Here is a 27,451-nt window from a genome sequence, read left to right as displayed (position 1 = left end):
GCTCGTGAAATTGTCCAAGCTTATCTAACCAGGAACTTCTTGATTAACCTGAAACAGGTATTAAAAGTTGAAACTAACAGTTTATTTTTCAATTGTAGGTTTATTTTTATTCTTTCATCCAGGAATTTATATATGAGATTTTCTTCTCAGGGTTTTGTTGGTCTTAGAATGCATGAGTAATTAAGTCCTCATCTATTTATTTATATAGTGTTTTTCTTTAACTACCTTTCGTCTTACTTTAAACTTAGATCTATCTCTCTTTAACTGCCTTTAACTGCCTGTCTTTCAAGATTTGTTATTTGCTACAATTAAGTGACAAGTGTTGCTCTGAGCCCTGAGCTTGAGGCTAGCGGAGGAAACTTGGAACATGGACCACAGTGTATAGAGGTCAGAAAAATCATATGATATAGTATATAGTTTTGTGAGTAACAAAGATTGCAATGAGAATCTTTTATTATTTAAATTAGTTGGTAATTGTGGAGGAAATTAGATGCAGCGCAGGATTTTGAGCTTTATAAGAAAGGAAAAAAATTAAATTCATATTTCAAATATTATAACAGCAGTAATCTCTATTCAATGCTTCCATTATATCGACTCCACTGAAACTACTATTCAGTTATGAGTGATTGTGTAGAGCGAGAGTGGTTTTGGGATTAGGAAGTGCAATGGGCAAAGATAGTGTTTATAGTGATTGGTGTGTGTATGTGTGATTTGAAGGTGCATGCAGGTTGGAATAATATTATAATAGTAATTAAGAAATGTGTGTGTGTTACTTGGAAGAAGGGGAAAAAGGGATTAAGGGTACTTCCAGGAAAGTGGCTTTGGTTTTTGTACAGTTGGTGGGTGTGGATTGTGGAGGCTTCAACATTGGAGGGTCTAACTACAATGACTCTCCACTCTCTCCATATATATCCTTCTTTCTTTCTGGCTGGCACGCTCTTTGACCATTTTGTCCTCTTCGAAATTTTCTCAACATCTTCATTCTTTTCTTTTAATTTATTTTGTTTTTGTATGTTGCTTGCAATACATTGCATATTATATAGAGGAAATTCATTCATATTTAATATTGTCATTACAGTTATTCATCCATCATTTTCTGTTTGTTGCCTTCTTTTGCACCTTGTATCATTGATGATCACAGTTAGCATAGCATCACAGAAAATAAACAAGTCTTCTACTTTAAAAGGTACTTGTCTTGTCTTGTTCATTAATTCACATTCATTTTGCTTCTTGATTACTAGTATTAACATGAGTACTTCTTTGATTGACATATGAAACGTGTCTTGAAAGTACTGAAGATTCTGATGTACATACGATATTTATTGGATCGCTAATAAGCAATAATATTTAAATAAGGTCTTTGAGCCTTAACAAGTGTAAAGGAATCTGTGTTTTCTTTTTTTTTTCTTTCTTTTTTACTTACATTTTAATTTCATCCTGCATGAACTTGTGTTGAACATTGCAGTGATTTTCTTTTTGATCCTACTAAATGGCCACGGGCACAAATGGAGGAGGATTTCCTAAAGCCATCACAAATGAAAAGGATTTTATATTTTGATTGTCATGGATATTGATTTTTTTTGCTGCAGGATCATTGTCTAGTTGATTTGTTACACGGATGGCAGGATGGAAGACTTCCTGTAGATATAACTTGTGTAATTAGGTGAAATTTCAGCATTGACATTACCAAATTGATTTATGCTTCATTTATTTGTTTATTAGTTTTTAAGTATCTTTTTGATGTGTATTTATTTTATTAAGAAACTAAAAAATAATAATTATTTTAACCAATGTTCTTAAGACAAGATAACATTGATAAGTAAATCCTTTATTACTATGCTACTATTACACGTGGACAGAGAGTGGTTAAATAAGGAAATTGATAAAATGAAAAAAACATATAATTACTATTAAATTTCTAATTTTTAACATATATAAGTGTTATTATTTTAATTTAAAATAATTAAATATTTAAGATAATTTAACATATATAAGTGTTTGATTGATGATTTTCTTCTGTGTGGTTTTGGTAGGTTTTGCTTTAACACCCTTTACAGTCACTGAGGTTGTCCATGAGTCCAAGCTCCTAATCAAGTTGTGTCACATCCTCACAACAAGCATCACATGCTATCATGAGCACTACAAGCTACAAAGAAGTGGGTGCATGACGAAATGGTGGAGCAGAACCAGAAGCAAATTGCTCATAGAAAATCCATTGATACCTTTGGCCAGAGAACATCTCAATATAGAGGTGTTACAAGGTTGGTGTTTTTGTTGCTATTAGAAAGACTAGTGTTTGAATAATAATAGATTCAATGATTTGCATAATTGCTTTCTTATTAATAAATCTTTGTTAAATTATTTAGGCATAGGTGGACTGGTAGATATGAAGCTCATCTATGGAATAATAGTTGCAAGAAAGAGGGTCAGAGTAGGAAAGGAAGGCAAGGTATGAAACAACAAAGGAAACAATCTATCATAGGAAAAATCTTCACCTTTTTTAGTCATATCTCATTATTCTTTATTCTGTTTCCTTTCCATTTATACGCTTTGCTTCCTGGCTGAAGATTACTCCACTCAAATATACCATGGATCTCAGTTTATCTAGGTAAGGTACTTTACTTCGCAGTCTTACAAAACATATTTTGCAGAGGCTTTGATTGCAGAAGCAGAAGGCGACAAAGACATCGTTCGTTGCAATCCATGCTGTAATGGGACGTGGTACTGGCATGAATCTCTTCCTTCTTCGATTCCCAACAAGATGCTTTGATGTGGGGATAAAACAACATGCTGTTACATTTGCTGGAGGTCTAGCTTGTGAAGGTCTCAAGCCTTTCTGTGCAATTTACTCACCATTCATGCAGAAGGCTTATGACCAAGTAAGAATAATAACTCACTCACTACATTCATTACTGTTTTACAATTTCTCTATGCTTTTATGATAATGATAGTCCTGTGATTCTTAATTGGTCAATACATGATTAGTTTATGTAATTGCTCAAAGGACATGTTCTGTGACACAGGTGGTAGTGCATGATGGTAAGATTTGCAATGGATAGAGCTAGATTATTTGGTGCAAATGGCCCTACACATTGTGGTTCTTTTGATGTCACTTTTATGGCATGTCTTCCTAACATGGTGGTGATGGCTCTTTCTGCAAGGTTCAATGCAATTTCACTCTATGTACATGTTACTTCTAGAGAACATAGTTCTGAAGACTTTCTTTCTTGCTGGAGTGACTTTGCATTCATATTTTTATTTTGAGATTTTTATGTTATTAGAATTTTGATGATATTAAAATATTGAAATTGTTGTTTTATTTTACTTAAAAAAAAAACAGTAATAATTATGTAGAATAATACTATATATGTTTGGAACTATTGACGTTGAGAATTTTTTTATATTTAGAATTATGTCTTATATTGAGGAATTGTGTTATAAAAGATTTAGTTTTTAAATTTTGATATTAAAAAATAAATTTTTAATTTGAGAATATGTAAATGAGATGAGATTAATGAATGTTTAGTGTTTTAAATTGAGATTAATGAATGATTTGAAATTAAAAATAAATAACTACAAAGTTTGTGGAAATTTGAAAATCTCACAAAATAGTTAATTTGTGTCAAATTGAAAAGTCAATTTGTGGGGGTTTTAAACTGCCACAAAATAATTTAAAACCACGTTTGATTTTTTTTTTATCTTTACTTCTTTAAGGCATTCTGCCAAGAGAAGAAAATTAAGGAATTAATATTAGATAGTGATTAAAAATAATTATAGACTAGGTGTCATGTTCTGAACCTATTGAATCAGCGGTTTAAATTATAAATATCTCAAACGCATATTTAGAAAAACTGAATATATTAAAATATAAATAATAATATATATAGGATTATATATATATATATATATATATATATATATATATATGAGTTACTAATATAAATGATATTAGTAATATAATAATAAAAGATATACAATGAAGCATTAACAAATCTAAATTCACCAAAGAGTATCGATATTTATTCATATTGGCAGATTTTGAATTTAATAATAATATTATTAAAAAAAATTTTATTCTAATTATAGTGGTTAATAATAATAATAATAATAATAATAATAATAATAATAATAATAATAATAATTTTTATCTTTTCTCAAAATATCTCATTATAATAAAAATGATATAAAAATCCTAATTAATTCAAACTCTTGTTATTATAAAACCAATTATATAAACTATCTTAATATAGAAAAAGTATATAATAATTTTAATTTATCCAAATTCAAACGATAATAATTATAAAAATTTAGTTTTGTCTAATAAAATAGTTTTTAAGAAATAATTTAATTTAATAAAATAAATTATAATTAATTTAAATTTTAATAATTATAAAATTAATTTAATTATTTTTAGTAAGTTAGTTTCCAAAAATAAGAGGCTCCAATTAATAAAAGTAAATTATAATTTATTTATATTTAGATATTTAAAAAAAAAAACGGGTTGTTGCATTCTACCTACCTTATAAAAATTTTTGTCCTCAAAATTTGATATAATAAAATAAGTTTGAACTCTACGAAAAAAAACTAGATTCACGAAGAATAATACAAGCTATGTCAATGTTGAATATTCTAAAAGATTCAAGAGAATAGGTAGGATCACAATCAAGCAAAGATATATAGAAACCATAAAGTGTGATTGAAAGAATTAATCAAATAACATTTCAATAAGAGAATCCAAGGCAAAGAATCCCAATGAAAATAATGAGTAGAGGTGACACCAAGTCACATAGCACGAATAGAGAGTATACGTCAAAACAAATTCAACCCTTAGGATGTAACTTCTAATGTTACCAAATTCCGTGATTTGCATTACCTATTAATTCTATTACGTCTATGACAATCAATTAGTATTTTTGTATAGACAAAAAATCAGTATTAAGTTGGCTAGATCAAATACCATGAGAGATGCAATGGTAGACTAATGGCAATAACCAATAGATAATCATGCAGAGTGTAAAATCCGTGAAATTAATAAATAATTAACCCATATATTAATAATTAATTAAAAAAATTAGAAAATTTAATTTCATAGTTTAAAGAGGTAGAAATAATTAAAATACGAATTCCAACACTAATTTTAAAGGTTTTGGTCTAAAGTTAGGCCAACGAACTAAACCGTTGAACCAGGCTTATATTAGGCCCAAACCCAACCTATATATCATCACCCTCACCCTTTGTTTCAGTAAAAAAGATCCAAAAATGAGAGAGTGCAGAACGGTGTGAATGAGGGGGGGGGGGGGAAGAGAACTGTCATGTAACACTATTTACTCTTCACTTGTTTGGCTAATAACTTTTAATCCGGAGCTCCAATTGATGAGCCGCTTGCGGCTACGCATTTCTCTCGGAGTCCTCTTTAATTCTATCTAAATTAAGTGGTAAGCCTCTCTGCATATTGCTCTTAGTTTTCTGTTCCCCTCTTTTCCACGAAATTAGTTTGAGTTTTGAGTGATTTTAAATATTTTGGTGGTTTAGGTACAATCTAACATTGAATAATTGTTGAGTTTTACTCCAATCATCAATGGATAAGATCAAAAAACTCTAAACCCTTGTAGGTTATCCAATTTTGTGTGCCCTAGTGCTAAATTGTTGTATGAACTAGTTTGAGTTTATTGGTGCGTGTACGCAAACCCCACACTTCCGTACAGCAATACCAGCAAGTGCACTGGGTCGTCCAAGTAATACCTGAGCGAGTTAGGGTCGATCCCATGAGAATTGTGGTTTGAAGCAAGCTATGGTTATCTTGCAGGTCTTAGTCAGGCAGATCAGAAGGAGTTGGTTGAACTTTGTATGATTTTATTTCATATATGAAGTTGTAAGAGTAATTTATGAAAGGAATATTGTAACAGAGTACTAATACTTTAAGGATAGAGTTGAGAGTTGGAGTTGCTTTGCCTTTCTGAAGCAACTCCGGTACTACTACTCTCTTTTCTTGTGAGTGATTTCTTCAATGGCAGGCTGTATGTGATTGACGCCGGTTAAGAGGCCGCAATGCTCCTCCGGATCTGAACCTCCAGTTTAGGGCGGATCCATCTCTACTTGAGAGTGAAGCACATACAGTCCATTCTCCTTTGATCCTACTCAAAATACCACAGACAAGGTCGGATATTCCGGATCAGAGAATACTGCATCTTTGGGTTCTAGCCTCTACCACAGAGACCCTAATCTCCCCAAAAATTAGCTGAACTGATGTCTCGAGAAGTCTCTAATGAAGTCGTGGATTAGCCGTCTGAGAGATGTATATTCAAGCTGTTGGTTCGTCCTTGTCCGGTGAAAGACGCATTTTAAACCCAAGTAGATGCGGGTGTTTGTCAGGCACGTTCGTCTTAATGTGATGAACAGAGCTAATTTGTTAGATCATGATATTCACCACGATGATGTATGAATATACATCTTAGAATTAATCAAACACAGATCGAAGAAAAATAGTAGCACTTTTATTAATTCACAGGACTCAGCAGGGCTCTTCCCCTCAACTTAGGAGGTTTAGAAAGTTATACTGAAGTAAAAACACAATGTAAAATGTAAATAGGGCTGAATAAGTTCGATGATGCTGATTCCCCCTCTAGAGGTCCGTATGATTATGTAAAAATAACACTTAAATACTTAACAGATGATTAGTAAGGGTAAAACAGTCTAATTAGTGCTAAAATCCACTTCTGGGGCCCACTTGGTGAGTGTTTGGGATAAGCTTTGATGAGATCCACGTGATATGAGGTCTCTTGGGCATGTAACGCCAGTTAGGGGGTCCTCTCTGGGCATTTGGACATTGGTTTCAGCTCTTTGGGCGTTGGACACCTAAAGGGGGCAGGAAGCTGGCGTTGGACGCCAGTTTTGGGCCTTCTAATCCGAAGCAAAGTATGAACTATTATATATTGCTGGAAAGCTCTAAAAGATAGCTTTCCATAGCCATTGAGAACGCTCCATTTGAACTTCTGTAACTCCAGAAAAGCTCTTCCGAATGCAGGTAGGTTAGATCCAGACAGCATCTGGAGTGCTTTCTCTGTCTCTGAATCAGACTTCTGCTCCAACTCCTCAATTTCAGCCAGAAAATACCTAAAATTGTCCAAAAACACAAAAGCTCATAGTTGAATCCAAAAATTTGATCTTAACACTAAAACCTATAAAAATTAATAAAAACTAAACAAAAACTACAAAAAACTATATGAAAGTGGTGCCAAAAAGCGTATAAAATATCCGCTCATCACAACACCAAACTTAAACCCTTGCTTGTACCCAAGCAACTAAAAATACAGTAGGATAAAAAGAAAATTAAGATACAATAAATTTCTAAGTTTTAAATGAAGCTTAGTAGCTTTTTGCTTTTGAATAGTTTTGGCATCTCACTATCCATTGAAACTTAGAATAATTGGCATCTTTAGGAACTTAGAATCCATATGATATTATTGACTCTCCTAGTTAAGCTTATTTTGATTCTTGAACATAGCTTTCAGAGTCTTGGCCGTGACCCTAAGCACTTTGCTTTCCAGTATTACCAACGGATACGTTCATGCCACATGCACTTTAACCGGGTAAACCTTTTTAGATTGTGATTCAGCTTTGCTAGAATCCTCATATAGAGGTGTCTAGAGTTCTTAAGCACACTCTTTTTGCTTTGGACCACGACTTTAGTTGCTCAGTCTCAAGCTTTTCACTTGACACCTTCACGTCACAAGCACATGGTTAGGGACAACTTGGTTTAGCCGCTTAGGCCAGGATTTTATTCCTTTGGGCCCTCCTAACCACTGATGCTCAAAGCTTTGGGCCTTTTTACCCTTTCCTTTTAGTTTAAAGGGTTATTGGCTTTTTCTGCTTTTTATTTTTTTTCTTTTTCACCATTTTTTCTTTCTTTTTTGCATGCATATGCAATTTTTCTTTTCTTTTGCAACATGCTTTTTTTCTTTTTCTTTTTGCTGCTTTTTCTTGCTTCAAGAATCAATTTTTGGATTTTTCAGATTACCAATAATATTTCACTATCATCATCATTCTTTCAAGATCCAACATTCATAAATTTCAACTTCAAATATGCACTATTTATTCATACATTCAGAAAACAAAAGCAATGATACCACATTAATGACAAGTCATTTTAGGCTAGTTTTACAAGCACTTTTCATTTATTTTCATTAGGTTTCATGCACTTTCTTGAACAACAATGTAAGTAATTGGGTTGGAATTTCATGCATTCCTTGATTTAATTAAACATGGTTGTTTATGTGCTTTTCATAAGATTTTATGCAAATTTTACTTGATGTTATGAATGATGCAAACATCTTGTGATTATAGCAAACTTTGATGCAAGTGTTTAATTGATAATAGGTGGAAAAGAAGCTGAGGAATGGCAAGCAAACAAGCAACAAAAGGGCCATGGAAAGGAGCAGAGGAATTAATGTTGGTGGACAAAGTTGGCCCACCAACGTTGCCTAAAACGTTGAAGGAAAAGGTTTAAAGTGCAACGTTGGTGGCCAAAGTTGGCTCACCAACGTTGCTGGCAACGTTCCTGCAAATTGGGTGCCAGCGTTGGAGGGAACGTTGGTGAACCAACGCTACCTCCAACGCCTGCGATAACTTTCATTTCTGGAGCTGGAAAATTTTAGTGTGACGCGTACGTGTCGATGACGCGTACGCGTGAAAGTGGAAAAATTTTAAATCCACGCGTAAGCTTGGGCGACGCGCACGCGCAAAATGGAAAAAATCCAGTTTGATGCGTTCGTGTGGGTGACGCATACGCATAGGCGACTGACGAGAGGATTTTCTATCGGTAAAGAAATTCACAAATATAATTGCATTGAAAGTATAGTTTCTAAATCAACAGAGAATCCTTTCGTACAAAAGTTTTGTTTGTCACTTAAGCAAACCCAATAAAATTTATAACTGAAGTATTTAAACCTCGAGTCATCTCTCATGGAATTGCAGGGAAGTATGATTTATTATTGGTTATGCAATTGTATATTTTTGGGTTTTTGAAATAAGGAACAAGTAATTTAAATGGCAAGAAAAATAAATCAATAGCTAAGAAAACTCTTGGCAAGGTATGAAAATTAGAAGTCCTATCCTAATTATCCTTATCAATTGTGATGAGAATTGCTCGTTGCTCCCACTTTTTTAACCTCTAACTACGAAGGTAAGTCAAGTGGATAAATCAATATGAATCCTCAAGTCCTAGTCAATTCCCAAAGAAAGACTAGAGTTAGTGGAATTCAAGTCAATTAGCAACTCCCAATTATTAATCAACAAAAGAGTTGATAACTCAAGAGTCTCTAATTACTCAATCAAAGCCAAGAATATAGAAAGCTAAATAAAAATCATATATCTGAAAATACCTCAAATTGCATTAACAAAAGAAATCAAATCTAACATGAAAAAGTTCATAAATTAAATTGGGAAAATAAATAAAAGGAACATTGAACCAAGAAATTGAGAAGTAAAAATCTTAATCCTAAAAGAAATCCTAAATCCTAAAACCTAAGAGAGAGGAGAGAGCCTCTCTCTCTAGAAAAACTACATCTAAACCTAAAATTATAAATTATGAATGTTGAATTCTTGTTGCTGATTGAATGGATGGATTTCCCCACTTTATAACTTCTAATCTGTATTTTGTGGGCCGAAAACTGGGTCAAAAATAGCCCAGAAATCGCCCCCAGCGGTTTCTGGTTCGTACAGGTCGCTGCAAAGTCACGCGGAAGCGTCGTCCACGCGTTAGCGTGGATTTGGTTTTTGCTAGGTCACGCGTCCGCGTGATCCACATGCTCACGTCACCTGGCTTCAGAGCAGCTATGGCAAATTATCTATGGTTACGAAGCCTCGGACGTTAGCTTTTCAACGCAATTAGAACCGTGTCATTTGGACCTTTATAGCTCAAGTTATGATCAATTTAGTACCAGGAGGTCAGGCTGGACAGCTTTAGCAGTTTCTTGTATTCCTTCCACTTTTTCATGCTTCGTTTCCATCTTCTAAGTCATTCCTGCCCTATGAAACCTGAAAATACTTAACACACATATCACGGCATCGAATGGTAATAAGAGATGATCAAAATACACAAATTAAAGACTCTAGGAAGTAAGTTTTCAATCATAGAACAAATTCTGGAAAGGAATTGTGAAACCATGCAAATAGTATGAATAAGTGTGCAAAGGCTTGATAAAACCCACTCAAATTAGCACAAGATAAACCATAAAATAGTGATTTATCAATATCCTCACACTTAGACATTAGCATGTCCTCATGCTAAGCTCAAGAGAAGCTATAAGAGAGTGAAGAGGAATGGTATATGAAATGCAATCTGTAAAACCCGGTTAATTAACGGCTGATTAACCCATAAATGAGAATTTATTCTAGAAAGCCTAAAATGTGATTTTTATGGCTAAATGTGATAGAGGAGATTGAGACGAGAATTTTGGTACCAATTTTATAGAATTCGGACCAAGATTGGACCGAACGGGCCAAACCGGGCCAATTGGACCCAAAGTGGGCCCTTGGCCCAACATAACTTAACCAAAACCCTAGTTTTCAGCACTCTCTCTCCTCATTTGTTACACACACAAGCTGAAATTAGAAAGAAAGGGAGGAAGAACACTCTCTCAAGTTCTCTCCCTTGGTTGATCTTCAAATCACCATAACTTTTGATCTAGAGCTCCGATTGCCGCCCCGTTTGCGGCCACACGTTCACCGCGGAGAGCTCTACAAAACCCATACAATTAATCTTGAGGTAAGCCACGTGTTTCTGTTCGAAATTCCAGCCCTTAATTTCGAGTTTCATGGGTAAAATGTTGAGATTTTGGGTTCTTTGATGTTATAGGACCCAACTCTCTTGAAGGAGAAGGTTAATCTTGTCTCCTTGGACCTTGGGTGTGGTAAGATTCTCAACCCTAGTGTATTTTGTTGTTTTATGATGTTTGGGTTTTGAGATGTTGTGTATGGGTATGATGGTTGTGGCTTAGGTTGTGTATATGTGAATATTGGAGCTTGATTGGTGACTTTGAAAAGCTTGGAAAGGGTTTGGTGGTGAAAAATCTGTTCTTGGAAGTGTTGAGGCCTTGAGAGCTTGTGGATAAGTGGTTTGGAAGTGCTCCGGGGGAGCTTGGGAAATTCGGCTAAGGTATGGTTTCGGTTTTCCGTATCTAATATGTAATGTGGTAGGAAATACTTAGGCTAGAGGCCCTAAGATAGGCATTGAATTGTTGATGTTGTTGAATGGTTGAGATATATGATGTGGTCATATATGTGATGATGATTATTGATGCCTTGGTGGTATGATGTATGAGAAATATGCATGTTGTGATATATGCTTGATGATTGGTTATGGTTGAATTGTGGGTTGAACCATGTTGATGGTGAGTATGATGTTGATTGTGTACAATAATGATTTACTGGAATTGGTGTTGTTGAGAATTGGCATGAGGAATAGTATATGATATGTCAATGTGTTTGAGTTTGAGCCACTTGGGTGAAGTGGGGTAAAATGATGAGATAGTGATTTGGTAATTTGTGGTAATGTGTCAATGTGTGAGTTGAGGAGGCTTGATGTTGAATTTGATACATTTGATTGATTTCAAAGAAAAGGGATGAAATTGGCATGTTTTGATTGATTTTGAAAAGAGTTGAAAATGGTTTGCTTTGAAAATGGCATATTGTGGTTTTGTATGAAAATATGGTTTTTGGGCATACTTTGACGGGACATAACTTGGACTACGGATCTCCGTTTTGTACCAAATCTGTTTAGAAAGGAAATTGGATCCGGGATGTCCATGCCGTTCGAAGAACGGGTGAAAAACGATTTAAAATGAGGAAGTTATGTCCGTTGGAAGATTGGGGTTTAAATCTGTGAATTCTGCAGCTTTTAACTTGGAAAATTTTTAGCAGAATAACCCCTTGCGCGTGGGCGCACCTGGCGCGTACGCGCCGATCTTCCAGAAAGCGCCATCCACGCGTGCGCGTGATGTGCGCGGGCGCGCCGATTGTGCTGCACCCAATGCCCAGCCATTTTCCAGAGAGTTATGCCAGAACTGTGCCGGTGTTGTGCCTGGGGCACGAGAACACCCGCACGTATGCGTGGTTGACGCGTGCGCATCGATTGGCAAGTTTGTAATCCACGCGTTAGCGTGCATGACGCTTGCGCGTCGATGAGTTTTTAAGGCCACCCGCGCGTGCGCGTGGAGTGCGCGTACGCGTGGCCCTGTTTTCATCCCAAAGTTGATTTTTGAGTTTTAAAAGCCAAATCTCATACTTCTAAGCCTCCGATCTCACCATTTATGTCTTAAATCATTATGACATGCCTAGCTATTAGAAAGGGGCTAGTGAATGAGGTAACTTGCGAGTGAAGCAAGGGAAAAATGAATGATCAATGAGGATCAAGATGATTATGTGAGATGCGGAGGATGGTGGTGGAAGTGCTTGTTATGCCATGGGCCGAAAGGCTATAATTGTTAATGAAATGGCTGGTTATGGATTTAACCGTGAGCCGGAATAGCTGTGTATGCTATGAATATTGGCTGGTTCTGGATTGAACCATGAGCTGGAATAGCTGTGTATGCTATGAATATTGGCTGGTTATGGATTTAACCGTGAGCCGGAATGGCTGATATGGATGTTGATCCATGGATGAGAATTCATGCATGTTTATGCTGAATTATTGATAATTGTGATTTTGCACTTCCACTATCAGAGATACGAGTTTTCCTGGGTAGTAGCAGTGGCTAGCCACCACGTGCTCCAGGTGGAGGCTCGAGACTCTGTTGACCCTATGTCGTAAGTGTGGCCGGGCACTGTGAAAGACCCGGATGAGCTCGATCCCCCATAAATATTCACCAGTGAGGGTGATGGATATGGATCATGTTTATGATCAAGTTTATAACGAGTATAACTCGAGTTTGGGGATGCGTGACAAAGGGACAGTCCAATGGTTAGCGACCAGGACTTGTCGGGTTGGCTCTATAACCGACAAGATGATATCATCGGCCAATAGGGACAGGCATTCATCATATGCATACTATGTGAATTGTTTGAGATTGCCTATTTGACTGCACATTACTTGCTAATTGTCTAAATGTCTTAACTGCTCCTATTTGTATATTCTTTGTCTGATATAACTGTGTTTGCTATATTATACTCCTGCTGGTGGTTGGGAGGTTTGAAGGAATTGGAAAGGGAAGTATTAGTTAGACTGAAGAATCTTTAGTCAGATGCCCTTATATGGTTTAGCTTGTTTATAAGCTTTGATATTATATGGAGGAAGTTCTAGGATTGCCTTTGGCTTTCCTCTATTATTATGTATTATATATGTGGAAGCTGTTACCATGCTGGGGACCTCTGGTTCTCACCCATGCGGATTTTGTGGTTTTCAGATGCAGGACGTGAGGTTTCCCGCTGAGGCATGCTGGAGACTTCTAGATTTGCGAAGATTCCTTGTTCTTGGGGACTATGTTTTGGTTTATATGCTTTGCTTAGATGCTTTTATCTCCATTAAATAATACAAACTGTGATGACTCCTCCTATGGGAGATTTTGGAGAATAGGTTTATGTATTTGTGTCCCTTTGGGTTTCCTTTGGGGTTTCCATTATTTTATCATATGTATATATTACTATGCTCGGACCGGTTATCTTCGCAGCCGGATTCTGAGTCTTGATATTCCTGTTTTTGACACTCCTCTGTATATATATAATCTCGCGTTGGTTTATCCTTGTTCGTTACGTTATCGATCGGAGTGTTGCGCTTTTGAGTTGCGGTTTTTGTTTACCCCTTTTTCTACAAAGGGTCCTAGTTATAATCAATCATTCATACTACTATACATACTAAATTTTTATTTTAGAGGTCGTAATACCTTGCCATCTCTGAATTATGACTTAAGCATAAGACTCTGTATGGTAGGGTGTTACATTATGGTATCAGAGCAGTTCGTTCCTGTAGAGCCTGAGGGATGGACTGACTATGCTTCTGTGCATTCTCTGTGTGTGTGTTATGTGCCATTAGTATATCTGCTTGATATAATTGGCATAAACGTTCATGAGCATGCATTTGGGACTTTGAAGCACTGGACTTCCGATATTGAGACTGATCAACTTAATATCGATTGTTGGGTGTGTATAGGAACCAGATGGCGCCTCGTGGACGCGGTAGAGGTAGTGCGAGAGGTCGTACGAATGCTCATGCACCGGAGAATAACCCTAATGACCCGGTGAACTTTATGGCTGCGTTGGAGAATATGGCTGCTGCTATGCAAGCCACTGCTGAGGCTCTTGGTCAACAGATGAACAACCATGGTAATGATGGAGGTGGAGTTCAAGGCCCGATGACTCTAGCAAACTTTTTGAAGGTTAATCCGCCTAAATTCAAGGGAACTACTAGCCCGACTGAGGCTGATACATGGTTTCAGGCTATAGAGCGAGCACTGCAAGCACAAGTGGTACCTGAAGGACAGCGTGTCGAGTTTGCTACCTATATGCTCATAGGTGAAGCATCGCATTGGTGGCAAGGCATCCGACGTCTGCTGCAGCAGGGTGATGACTATATCACTTGGAATGTCTTTCAAGAAGAGTTCTATAAGAAGTACTTTCCAACTTCTGCTAGGACGGCTAAGGAACTTGAATTGTTACAGCTGAAGCAGGGTACTATGTCCATATCAGAGTATACTGACAAGTTTGAGGAGCTGTTCAGGTTCTCTCGTATGTGCCAAGGGACTCCAGTGGAATATGAGGAATGGAAGTGTGTTAAGTATGAAGGAGGACTCCGGAGTGATATCTTCAGTTCAGTGGGACCAATGGAGATTAGGACTTTCTCCGAATTAGTGAACAAGTGTAGGGTTGCTAAAGAGTGTGTGAAAAGGGCAACCGCTGAGAAAGGGAGTCACAAAGGATCATTCCCACAGAACCGAGGGAAGAGCTTTGCACCTAGGGGTCCGTCTTTCAAGAGGGGGGCTCTTTCAGGAGGCCCAACAACAACAACTCCCAAGGAAAGAAGTTTGGGAAGCAGCCTCAGAATGATCAAGCTTGCACTAGGTGTGGGAGTCACCATCCGGGAGCACCATGCAAGGCCGGATGGGGTTTGTGCTACAATTGTGGAAAAGCGGGGCATAAAGCCGCCAGTTGTCCGGAGAGGCAGAAACAAGGTGCCGGGAAGGCACAACAGACTGGTCGAGTGTTCACCACTTCAGCTGTAGGAGCTGAGGGATCCGAGACACTTATTAGAGGTAACTGTGAAATAGCTGGTCAAACTTTAAATGCTTTGTTTGATTCGGGAGCATCACATTCATTCATTGCATTTGAGAAAGCCCATGAGTTAGGATTGAAGATTGTAACCTTAGGTTATGATCTAAGAGTGTACAATGCTACCCATGAAGCCACGGTAACTAGGCTAGGATGCCCGGAAGTTTCCTTTAGGTTCAAGCAGCGTGATTTTGTTCATAATTTAGTCTGCTTACCGATGATCGGTCTTGATCTTATCTTGGGATTGGATTGGTTATCTAGGAACCATGTCCTGCTTGATTGTTCTACAAAGTCGGTATACTTTATGCCGGAAGATACAGAAGGGCCGGTCGTGGTGAATAATTATTACTTGAATTCAATGATGGTGAACTGTTCTGGAATCGAATGTCAGGGTATCATGTTGTTAACCGCGGGCGTTTCGGGAGATGATCAAAGGTTGGAACAGATTCCGATTGTGTGTGAGTTTCCGGAAGTGTTTCCCGATGATATTGATGAGTTTCCACCTAACCGAGAGGTTGAGTTTGCTATTGAGTTGGTGCCCGGCGCGGGACCAATCTCAAGTGCTCCTTATAGGATGTCACCGTTAGAGATGGACGAGCTAAAGTCTCAGTTAGAGGATTTGTTGGGAAAGAATTTTATATGACCAAGTGTTTCTCCGTGGGGTGCTCCAGTGTTACTGGTGAAGAAGAAGGATGGGAGTATGCGGCTCTGTGTGGATTACAGGCAGCTGAACAAGGTTACAATAAAGAATAAGTACCCACTACCGAGAATTGATGATCTCATGGATCAGTTACAAGGAGCTGGAGTTTTCTCCAAGATTGATTTGCGATCCGGTTATCACCAGATAAGGGTGAGGGGTGAGGATATCCCTAAGACCGCTTTCAGAACTCGTTATGGTCATTACGAGTACACTGTAATGTCCTTTGGATTGACGAACGCTCCTGCAGTGTTTATGGATTACATGAATAGAGTCTTCCGTCTGTTTCTGGATAAATTCGTTGTTGTCTTCATTGATGACATACTAATTTATTCCAAAACTGAAGAAGAGCATGCGGAACACTTGAGGACCGTGTTGCAGATTCTAAAGGAGAAGAAACTCTATGCAAAACTGTCTAAGTGTGAGTTTTGGAAGAGTGAGGTGAAGTTTTTGGGCCATGTGGTGAGTAAGAAGGGAATAGCAGTAGATCCATCTAAGGTGGAGGCGGTGATGGATTGGAAACAACCAACCACCATAACAGAGATAAGGAGTTTTCTCGGTTTAGCTGGCTATTACCGAAGGTTTATCAAGGGATTTTCACAGATAGCTTTGCCAATGACAAAGTTAACCCGCAAAGACACTCCGTTTGTTTGGACTCCTGAGTGCGAGGAGAGCTTTCAGACATTGAAGAAAAAGTTGACCACTGCACCTGTGTTAGTGTTACCCGAGCCGAATGAGCCATTTGAGGTGTATTGTGATGCCTCATTGAAGGGTTTAGGGTGTGTGCTGATGCAGCATCGTAATGTGGTGGCGTATGCCTCACGACAGTTGAGACCTCATGAAGTTAGTTACCCTACGCACGATTTGGAACTCGCTGCGGTTGTGTTTGCCTTGAAGGTGTGGAGGCATTATCTCTATGGGGTTAAGTTCCAAGTTTTCTCTGATCATAAGAGCTTGAAGTACCTCTTTGATCAGAAAGAGCTTAATATGAGGCAGAGAAGGTGGATGGAATTGTTGAAGGACTACGACTTTGAATTGCATTACCACCCGGGAAAGGCAAATGTAGTGGCGGATGCGTTAAGTCGGAAGTCGTTATATGCGGCTTGGATGATGCTCCAAGAGGAGAAGTTGCTCAAGGGATTCGAGAGTCTTAATATTGGCGCTCGAGAAGTATCCGGAACCTTGTGTTTGAGCCGACTAGAAATCTCAAGTGACTTTAAGTCCGAACTCCTAAAGGCTCATCAAAATGATGAAGCACTATAGAAGGTGTTACCGGCCATTGAGCAAGGAAAACAGTGGAGAGTGTCGGAAGAAAAAGATGAGTTATGGAGATTCAAGGGTAGGATCATTGTGCCGGATGTTGGCACTTTGAGGCAAGATATCTTAAAGGAGGCACACCAAAGCGGATTCTCCATTCACCCGGGAAGTACTAAGATGTACCATGATTTAAAGGCGATGTTTTGGTGGCCGGGTATGAAGAACGATGTGGCAGAATATGTTTCAAAGTGCTTAACTTGTCAAAAGGTAAAGATTGAACATCAAAAGCCTGCCGGTATGTTGCAACCTTTAGAGATTCCACAATGGAAGTGGGAAAGTATTGCAATGGACTTTGTGTCGGGATTGCCAAGGACTAGAGCTGGTTTTGATGCTATTTGGGTGATTGTGGACCGACTGACGAAGTCAGCTCACTTTTTACCCATTCGTATGACTTACACCCTTGAGGAGCTAGCACGGTTATACATAAAGGAGATTGTGAGACTTCATGGTGTACCTGCTACTATAATCTCTGATAGAGATCCTCGTTTCACTTCAAGGTTTTGGGGTGCATTTCAGAAAGCTTTTGGAACCCGATTAAGCTTGAGCACGGCTTACCATCCTCAAACAGATGGTCAATCTGAGAGGACGATCCAAACACTAGAGGATATGTTGAGAGCTTGTGTTTTGGACCAACCGGCGAGTTGGGATCGGTATATGCCATTAGTGGAGTTTGCATACAATAATAGTTATCATGCGAGCATTGGAATGGCTCCGTATGAGGCCTTGTATGGGAGGAAATGTCAATCTCCACTATGTTGGTATGAAGCTGGAGAGAAAAGCTTGTTGGGGCCAGAAATGATAGCTGAGACTACTGAGAAAGTCAAGAAAATCCGTGATAGGATGCTTACGGCGCAGAGTCGTCAAAAGAGTTACGCCAATCAAAGGCGAAAGCCCTTAGAATTTGAGGAAGGAGACCATGTTTTCCTTAAGGTCACTCCGACTACAGGAGTAGGTAGGGCGATTAAGGCAAAGAAGTTGAATCCTCGATACATTGGTCCATTTCAGATCCTAGAGAGGATTGGACCGGTGGCGTATCGGATGGCTCTACCACCTCATCTTTCGAACCTGCACGACGTGTTTCACGTGTCGCAGCTTCGGAAGTACACTCCTGATGCTAGCCATGTGTTGGAACCTGAATCGGTTCAGTTAAGGGAAGATTTGACGCTTCCAGTGGCTCCGGTCAGAATTGATGATACTAGTATCAAATGGTTGCGTGGAAAAGAGGTTTCTTTAGTGAAAGTGGCTTGGAGCCGAGGCGGTGTTGAGGAACACACTTGGGAACTCGAGTCGGAGATGCGAACGGATTATCCGCATTTATTCTCAGGTAATTGCATTTGAATTTTGTGGGCAAAATTCCCAATTAGGTGGGTAGAATGTAAAACCCGGTTAATTAACGGCTGATTAACCCATAAATGAGAATTTATTCTAGAAAGCCTAAAATGTGATTTTTATGGCTAAATGTGATAGAGGAGATTGAGACGAGAATTTTGGTACCAATTTTATAGAATTCGGACCAAGATTGGACCGAACGGGCCAAACCGGGCCAATTGGACCCAAAGTGGGCCCTTGGCCCAACATAACTTAACCAAAACCCTAGTTTTCAGCACTCTCTCTCCTCATTTGTTACACACACAAGCTGAAATTAGAAAGAAAGGGAGGAAGAACACTCTCTCAAGTTCTCTCCCTTGGTTGATCTTCAAATCACCATAACTTTTGATCTAGAGCTCCGATTGCCACCCCGTTTGCGGCCACACGTTCACCGCGGAGAGCTCTACAAAACCCATACAATTAATCTTGAGGTAAGCCACGTGTTTCTGTTCGAAATTCCAGCCCTTAATTTCGAGTTTCATGGGTAAAATGTTGAGATTTTGGGTTCTTTGATGTTATAGGACCCAACTCTCTTGAAGGAGAAGGTTAATCTTGTCTCCTTGGACCTTGGGTGTGGTAAGATTCTCAACCCTAGTGTATTTTGTTGTTTTATGATGTTTGGATTTTGAGATGTTGTGTATGGGTATGATGGTTGTGGCTTAGGTTGTGTATATGTGAATATTGGAGCTTGATTGGTGACTTTGAAAAGTTTGGAAAGGGTTTGGTGGTGAAAAATCTGTTCTTGGAAATGTTGAGGCCTTGAGAGCTTGTGGATAAGTGGTTTGGAAGTGCTCCGGGGGAGCTTGGGAAATTCGGCTAAGGTATGGTTTCGGTTTCCCGTATCTAATATGTAATGTGGTAGGAAATACTTAGGCTAGAGGCCCTAAGATAGGCATTGAATTGTTGATGTTGTTGAATGGTTGAGATATATGATGTGGTCATATATGTGATGATGATTATTGATGCCTTGGTGGTATGATGTATGAGAAATATGCATGTTGTGATATATGCTTGATGATTGGTTATGGTTGAATTGTGGGTTGAACCATGTTGATGGTGAGTATGATGTTGATTGTGTACAATAATGATTTACTGGAATTGGTGTTGTTGAGAATTGGCATGAGGAATAGTATATGATATGTCAATGTGTTTGAGTTTGAGCCACTTGGGTGAAGTGGGGTAAAATGATGAGATAGTGATTTGGTAATTTGTGGTAATGTGTCAATGTGTGAGTTGAGAAGGCTTGATGTTGAATTTGATACATTTGATTGATTTCAAAGAAAAGGGATGAAATTGGCATGTTTTGATTGATTTTGAAAAGAGTTGAAAATGGTTTGCTTTGAAAATGGCATATTGTGGTTTTGTATGAAAATATGGTTTTTGGGCATACTTTGACGGGACATAACTTGGACTACGGATCTCCGTTTTGTACCAAATCTGTTTAGAAAGGAAATTGGATCCGGGATGTCCATGCCGTTCGAAGAACGGGTGAAAAACGATTTAAAATGAGGAAGTTATGTCCGTTGGAAGATTGGGGTTTAAATCTGTGAATTCTGCAGCTTTTAACTTAGAAAATTTTTAGCAGAATAACCCCTTGCGCGTGGGCGCACCTGGCGCGTACGCGCCGATCTTCCAGAAAGCGCCATCCACGCGTGCGCGTGATGTGTGCGGGCGCGCCGATTGTGCTGCACCCAATGCCCAGCCATTTTCCAGAGAGTTATGCCAGAACTGTGCCGGTGTTGTGCCTGGGGCACGAGAACACCCGCGCGTACGCGTGGTTGACGCGTGCGCGTCGATTGGCAAGTTTGTAATCCACGCGTTAGCGTGCATGACGCTTGCGCGTCGATGAGTTTTTAAGGCCACCCGCGCGTGCGCTTGGAGTGCGCGTACGCGTGGCCCTGTTTTCATCCCAAAGTTGATTTTTGAGTTTTAAAAGCCAAATCTCATACTTCTAAGCCTCCGATCTCACCATTTATGTCTTAAATCATTATGACATGCCTAGCTATTAGAAAGGGGCTAGTGAATGAGGTAACTTGCGAGTGAAGCAAGGGAAAAATGAATGATCAATGAGGATCAAGATGATTATGTGAGATGCGGAGGATGGTGGTGGAAGTGCTTGTTATGCCATGGGCCGAAAGGCTATAATTGTTAATGAAATGGCTGGTTATGGATTTAACCGTGAGCCGGAATAGCTGTGTATGCTATGAATATTGGCTGGCTCTGGATTGAACCATGAGCCGGAATAGCTGTGTATGCTATGAATATTGGCTGGTTATGGATTTAACCGTGAGCCGGAATGGCTGATATGGATGTTGATCCATGGATGAGAATTCATGCATGTTTATGCTGAATTATTGATAATTGTGATTTTGCACTTCCACTATCAGAGATACGAGTTTCCCTGGGTAGTAGCAGTGGCTAGCCACCACGTGCTCCTGGTGGAGGCTCGAGACTCTGTTGACCCTATGTCGTAAGTGTGGCCGGGCACTGTGAAAGACCCGGATGAGCTCGATCCCCCATAAATATTCACCAGTGAGGGTGATGGATATGGATCATGTTTATGATCAAGTTTATAACGAGTATAACTCGAGTTTGGGGATGCGTGACAGAGGGACAGTCCAATGGTTAGCGACCAGGACTTGTCGGGTTGGCTCTATAACCGACAAGATGATATCATCGGCCAATAGGGACAGGCATTCATCATATGCATACTATGTGAATTGTTTGAGATTGCCTATTTGACTGCACATTACTTGCTAATTGTCTAAATGTCTTAACTGCTCCTATTTGTATATTCTTTGTCTGATATAACTGTGTTTGCTATATTATACTCCTACTGGTGGTTGGGAGGTTTGAAGGAATTGGAAAGGGAAGTATTAGTTAGACTGAAGAATCTTTAGTCAGATGCCCTTATATGGTTTAGCTTGTTTATAAGCTTTGATATTATATGGAGGAAGTTCTAGGATTGCCTTTGGCTTTCCTCTATTATTATGTATTATATATGTGGAAGCTGTTACCATGCTGGGGACCTCTGGTTCTCACCCATGCGGATTTTGTGGTTTTCAGATGCAGGACGTGAGGTTTCCCGCTGAGGCATGCTGGAGACTTCTAGATTTGCGAAGATTCCTTGTTCTTGGGGACTATGTTTTGGTTTATATGCTTTGCTTAGATACTTTTATCTCCATTAAATAATACAAACTGTGATGACTCCTCCTATGGGAGATTTTGGAGAATAGGTTTATGTATTTGTGTCCCTTTGGGTTTCCTTTGGGGTTTTCATTATTTTATCATATGTATATATTACTATGCTCGGACCGGTTATCTTCGCAGCCGGATTCTGAGTCTTGATATTCCTGTTTTTGACACTCCTCTGTATATATATAATCTCGCGTTGGTTTATCCTTGTTCGTTACGTTATCGATCGGAGTGTTGCGCTTTTGAGTTGCGGTTTTTGTTTACCCCTTTTTCTACAAAGGCTCCTAGTTATAATCAATCATTCATACTACTATACGTACTAAATTTTTATTTTAGAGGTCGTAATACCTTGCCATCTCTGAATTATGACTTAAGCATAAGACTCTGTATGGTAGGGTGTTACACAATCCTATCTATATGAATGCAACTAAATGTGAAATGCTTTTACCTACTTGGTTAAGGTAAATAAATCTTCCAAGAACAGACTTGAACTGGATTTCACTAATTCAAATCATAAAATGAAGTACAAATAACTTGCAAGAAGAAAGTAGCTCATGAAAGCCGGGAACAAAGAATCGAGCATCGAACCCTCACTGGAAGTGTATACACTCTAGTCGCTCAGGTGTTTGAGGTTCAATTCTCTCAATTCTCTACTAATTCTTGCTTTCTAAGGCTTGCTCTTCATCTAACAATCAACAAAAATTTAATGCACCAATAGACAAATCAAGAGGTCTTTTAAGGGTTGTAATGGGGTCAAGGTCAAGGTAGGATTGTATTTGGTCAAGTGGACTAAAATCTGAATCCTTAATTAACCTAAACTTTCCACCTAACTTAAGACAATCCATGTAATTAAAATGCAATATCTAACTTCCCATTAACTGTGTTTTTCACATATTCATGCATTCTAAATTTAAGTACAACTCATATGCATTGATATCACCATTTACTTTGGGGCATTTTGTCCCCTTTTTATTTATTTATTTATTTATTTATTTATTTATTATTATTATTATTATTATTATTATTATTATTATTATTATTATTATTATTATTATTATTATTATTATTATTATTATTTTGCTCTTTTTCTTTTCTATTTTTCTTTTTTTTAATCTATTTTTTTCCTTTTTCAATGCATATGATTAAGGTATTGAATGCATAAACATATTCTTAACAATTTTCACATTTTCACACAAAGTCTAACATACACAATTCCCAAACCAAGTGTTTCCAAACCCACTTTTTCCACACTTAATTCATGAGCACTTTCACTAGTCTAAGCTTATCAAGGATTCAAATTAGGGACATTATTGTTTTTCGCTTAGAATTAATGATGTGCTAAAATAAAGAACAAATGGTGTAAAATAGGCTCAAATTGGTTTGCAAAGGATAATGAAAGGTAAGGCCATATGGGTATGTAAGCTCAGTAAAACAAAGGCCTCAATCATATAAGTGCATGCATACATCAAACAATGGAAATATAGAATTAAGCAAGACAAAGATCACAATTTTAGAGAGAACAACACACACCAAAAATAAAATATTGGTTGATAAAATGCAACCAATCAAATAGGCTCAAAATCTCACTGGTTTTGTGTGTTTGAGCTCTAAACCATATTCCAAAATAAAATTTCTTCAAACACGTTTTTCAAAAAGTTTAATTCAAATTAGTGAAATGCTATAAAAAGTTTCTTGAAAAAGAAAATATTACTTCAATCAAGTAGTGGTAAAATATGCACACAATGTAACAAACATGCAATCAAAGATGCAAATGCAACAACTAACTACAAAGAAGAGTAAGAATTGGTGTTGAAAAGGAAGTAGCTACCACCGAAAGTCGGTATCGACCTCTCCACACTTAAAGATTGCACCGTCCTCGGTGCATGCAGAGACGTGCAAGTGGATGGGTGTGGTGGTTCCTCAGCTGTTGCTCTCTTTGTTCCTCTCCTTGTCGGTGGGTTGGAAGCAGCTTTCTCCTTACCCTTCTTGGTGGCCATCCTGAAAAGGGAAAAAAGAAGAAAGGTGTATGAGTTCAAAGGGATAGAGCAAGGAAGGAGACAGTACGAATGATAATCTTGCCAAGGTAAAGGTAATGAGCTAAATACATGGTCGCGACTACATGCAATTAGTTCATCAATGGTAATATAGCAAGTGTAGATTATGGCAATTAGATGCAATATGTTCATTGGCATGCCGGTAAAGGCATGAGTAGCATAGATTAAGCATTAATAACTAAAATGTATTATCACTCGTAACAAACTGATAATCACGTTTGTATTGACAATTATTTTCAATTAATAAAAAGGATTGTAAGGGTGTAGTGAAAGACAGGCATTAGAGTAGAAGAATGGAACAATTAAAATGCAAAATGCCATACGGACTTTTTCACAAACACTTAGTATGCATGTTTAATATGATAAGGAAAGAATTAAAACTGAAAGTATTCAAGCAATCCAAAAATAATTAATAATAATTGTCAAATAATTCTTTAATAATCCATAAGCAATTATAGGAAAATAATTATCCAATTTAGATTTTTAACACCAATTAGAATAATGCAAAAAGAAATAAATAAAAAAGAAGAAGAAAAAGAAAATAGAAGGAAAGAACCTTGGAAAGAAGGTGAGAAAGAGAGGTAATGGAAAATGGGAGGTGAAGAAAATATGATAAGAAGAAGAAAATAGTGAAGAAAGAAAAGAAAGAAGAAGAAAGAAGAGAGAAAGAAATTACGATTTAGAAAGATAAGATAAGAAAACAGGGTTGCGTAGGGTTCTGGGTGTGTTGCGCACACGACGCGTACGCGTGGTCCACACGTACGCGTGGGTTGCGCACTGAGGGGGGCGACGTGTAGGCGTCGGTCACGTGTATGCGTGACCGTGTTTGTGCTACTAGCGCGAGGACAACGTGGCACTCACACAACCCTCTGTTCGTTTTGGGATGTGTGCCAACATGTCATATGACGCGTGCGCGTCAGGCACGCGCACGCGTGGTAGTGCTTATTGTGAAAGTGACGCGCACGCGTCAATGATGTGTTCACGTGATGCAATTTGTGCCTCGGGCACAGTGCCAGCACCAAGCCAGCCTAACTTTCAGCCAATACACATTTTACGTCAATTTTTCAGGGCCACGCGTGCGCGTCATTGATGCGTACGCGTGAAGGGCCAAAATCTCAAATGACGCGTACGCGTGAGGGACGCGTACGCATGGTGATGCTTGTGCGATTGGCACACTTCCTGCACAGTTCTCACGTAACTTTCTGTTCAGTTTTTTTTATGCAGAATGCAGATGCTAATGCAAACAGTATGAATGACACTAATAAAATTAAAATAAAATAAACTAGGAATAAAAGGAACGATTATACCATGGTGGGTTGTCTCCCACCTAGCACTTTTAGTTAAAGTCCTTAAGTTGGACATATAGTGAGCTCCTTGTCATGGGGGCTTGTGCTTGAACTCGTCTTGAAACTTCCACCAATGCTTGGACTTCCAATAAGCTCTATCATTCTCAAGTAAATTTGCCAAGCGTTGAGGGAGTTCTTCGCAAACTTTGAGCTCCCAAAGTCGATCCTCTTGTATGCCCAGATCCCAAATCTTGTATCTACACCCGTCTTGAAGTGGATCATTAGTACACAAAATTGTGATCATCAATGGCACCATCAACATGGTATGCTCAATTGCAATCTCAACTCTTTATCATAACTTCGCACAACTAACCAGCAAGTGCACTGGGTCGTCCAAGTAATAAACCTTACGCGAGTAAGGGTCGATCCCACGGAGATTGTTGGTATGAAGTAAGCTATGGTCATCTTGTAAATCTCAGTCAGGCAGATTCAAATGGTTATGGATGATTTATGAATAAAGCATAAAATAAAGATAGAGATAATTATGTAGTTCATTGGTGAGAATTTCAGATAAGCGTATGGAGATGCTTTGTCCCTTCCGTGTCTCTGCTTTCCTACTGTCTTCATCCAATCCTTCTTACTCCTTTCCATGGCAAGCTGTATGTTGGGCATCACCGTTGTCAGTGGCTACAGTCCCGTCCTCTCAGTGAAAATGTTCAACGTGCTCTGTCACAGCACGGCTAATCATCTATCGATTCTCAATCAGGTTGGAATAGAATCCAGTGATTCTTTTGCGTCTGTCACTAACGCCCAGCCTTCAGGAGTTTGAAGCTCGTCACAGTCATTCAATCCTTGAATCCTACTCAGAATACCACAGACAAGGTTTGGACTTTCCGGATTTTCTTGAATGCCGCCATCAATTCTTGCTTATACCACGAAGATTCCGACTAAGGGATCCAAGAGATATCCACTCAATCTGAGGTAGAACGGAGGTGGTTGTCAGGCACACGTTCATAGGTGAGAATGATGATGAGTGTCACGGATTGGTGCACGAATTTGTAATCCGCACAACTAACCAGCAAGTGCACTGGGTCGTCCAAGTAATACCTTACGTGAGTAAGGGTCGATCCCACGGAGATTATTGGTTTGAATCAAGCTATGTTTATCTTATTATTCTTAGTCAGGATATTAATTAAAATTATCAGTTGGAATTATTAGATTAGAAAAATAAAAGAAAATAAAAGCGTTACTTGTTGTGCAGTAATGAGAAATATGTTGGAGTTTTGGAGATGCTTTGTCCTCTGAACTTCAACTCTTCCTTAAAATCCTTTTTCACACGCAAGGTCCCTTCCATGGAAAGCTCTATGTAGGGTGTCACCGTTGTCAATGGCTACTTCCCATCCTCTCAGTGAAAACGTTCCTATGCTCTGTCACAGCACGGCTAATCATCCGTCGGTTCTCAATTAGGTTGGAATAGAATCCATTGATTCTTTTGCGTCTGTCACTAACGCCCAGCCTTCAGGAGTTTGAAGCTCGTCACAGTCATTCAATCCCAGAATCCTACTCGGAATACCACAGACAAGGTTTAGACTTTCCGGATTCTCATGAATGCCGCCATCAATCCAGCTTATACCACAAAGATTCTGAGTAATGAATATAAGAGATACTCATTCAATCTGATGTAGAACGGAGGTGGTTGTCAGGCACACGTTCATGGATTGAGGAAGGTGATGAGTGTCACGGATCATCACCTTCTCCATAATTAAGCGCGAATGAACATCTTAGATAAGAACAAGCGTGTTTGAATGGAAAACAAAGGAATTGTATTAATTCATCGAGACGCTGCAGAGCTCCTCACCCCCAACAATGGAGTTTAGAGACTCATGCCGTCAAAAAGTATGTAATTCAGATATGAAAATGTCATGAGGTACAAAATAAGTCTCTAAAAGTTGTTTAAATAGTAAACTAGTAACCTAGGTTTGCAAAATATGAGTAAACTAAGATAATTGGTGCAGAAATCCACTTCTGGGGCCCACTTGGTGTGTGCTGGGGCTGGGACTAGAGCTATCCACGAATTAAGGCCTTTCTTGGAGTTGAACTCCAAGTTATAACGTGTTTTGGGCGTTCAACTCCGGATCATGACGTGTTTCTGGCGTTTAACTCTAGACAGCAGCATGTACTTGGCGTTCAACGCCAAGTTACGTCGTCTTTCTTCGCGCAAAGTATGGACTATTATATATTGCTGGAAAGCCCTGGATGTCTACTTTCCAACGCCG

General features: G+C 38.6%; 1 long non-coding RNA gene across 3 annotated transcripts; it reads left to right on the top strand.

The window, feature by feature from the left end:
• Positions 1-895: 895 nt before the first annotated feature.
• LOC130951508 (uncharacterized) lies at positions 896-3,413 on the top strand. Of its 3 annotated transcripts, none has more exons than XR_009073995.1 (6): positions 896-1,186; positions 1,466-1,663; positions 2,034-2,261; positions 2,367-2,449; positions 2,568-2,879; positions 3,024-3,413. It is a non-coding gene; the product is annotated as an uncharacterized LOC130951508 (long non-coding RNA). The 3 variants fall into 3 exon arrangements; XR_009073994.1 differs by having other exon boundaries at positions 929-1,186; positions 1,590-1,663; positions 2,652-2,879; positions 3,024-3,411; XR_009073993.1 differs by having other exon boundaries at positions 929-1,186; positions 2,652-2,879; positions 3,024-3,410.
• Positions 3,414-27,451: the final 24,038 nt, after the last annotated feature.

This window comes from Arachis stenosperma, chromosome 9 (assembly GCF_014773155.1).
Source record: "Arachis stenosperma cultivar V10309 chromosome 9, arast.V10309.gnm1.PFL2, whole genome shotgun sequence".
NCBI lineage: Eukaryota > Viridiplantae > Streptophyta > Magnoliopsida > Fabales > Fabaceae > Arachis > Arachis stenosperma.
The sequence above is the reverse complement of the archived record's forward strand: the minus strand, read 5'-3'. Positions and strand labels throughout refer to the sequence as shown.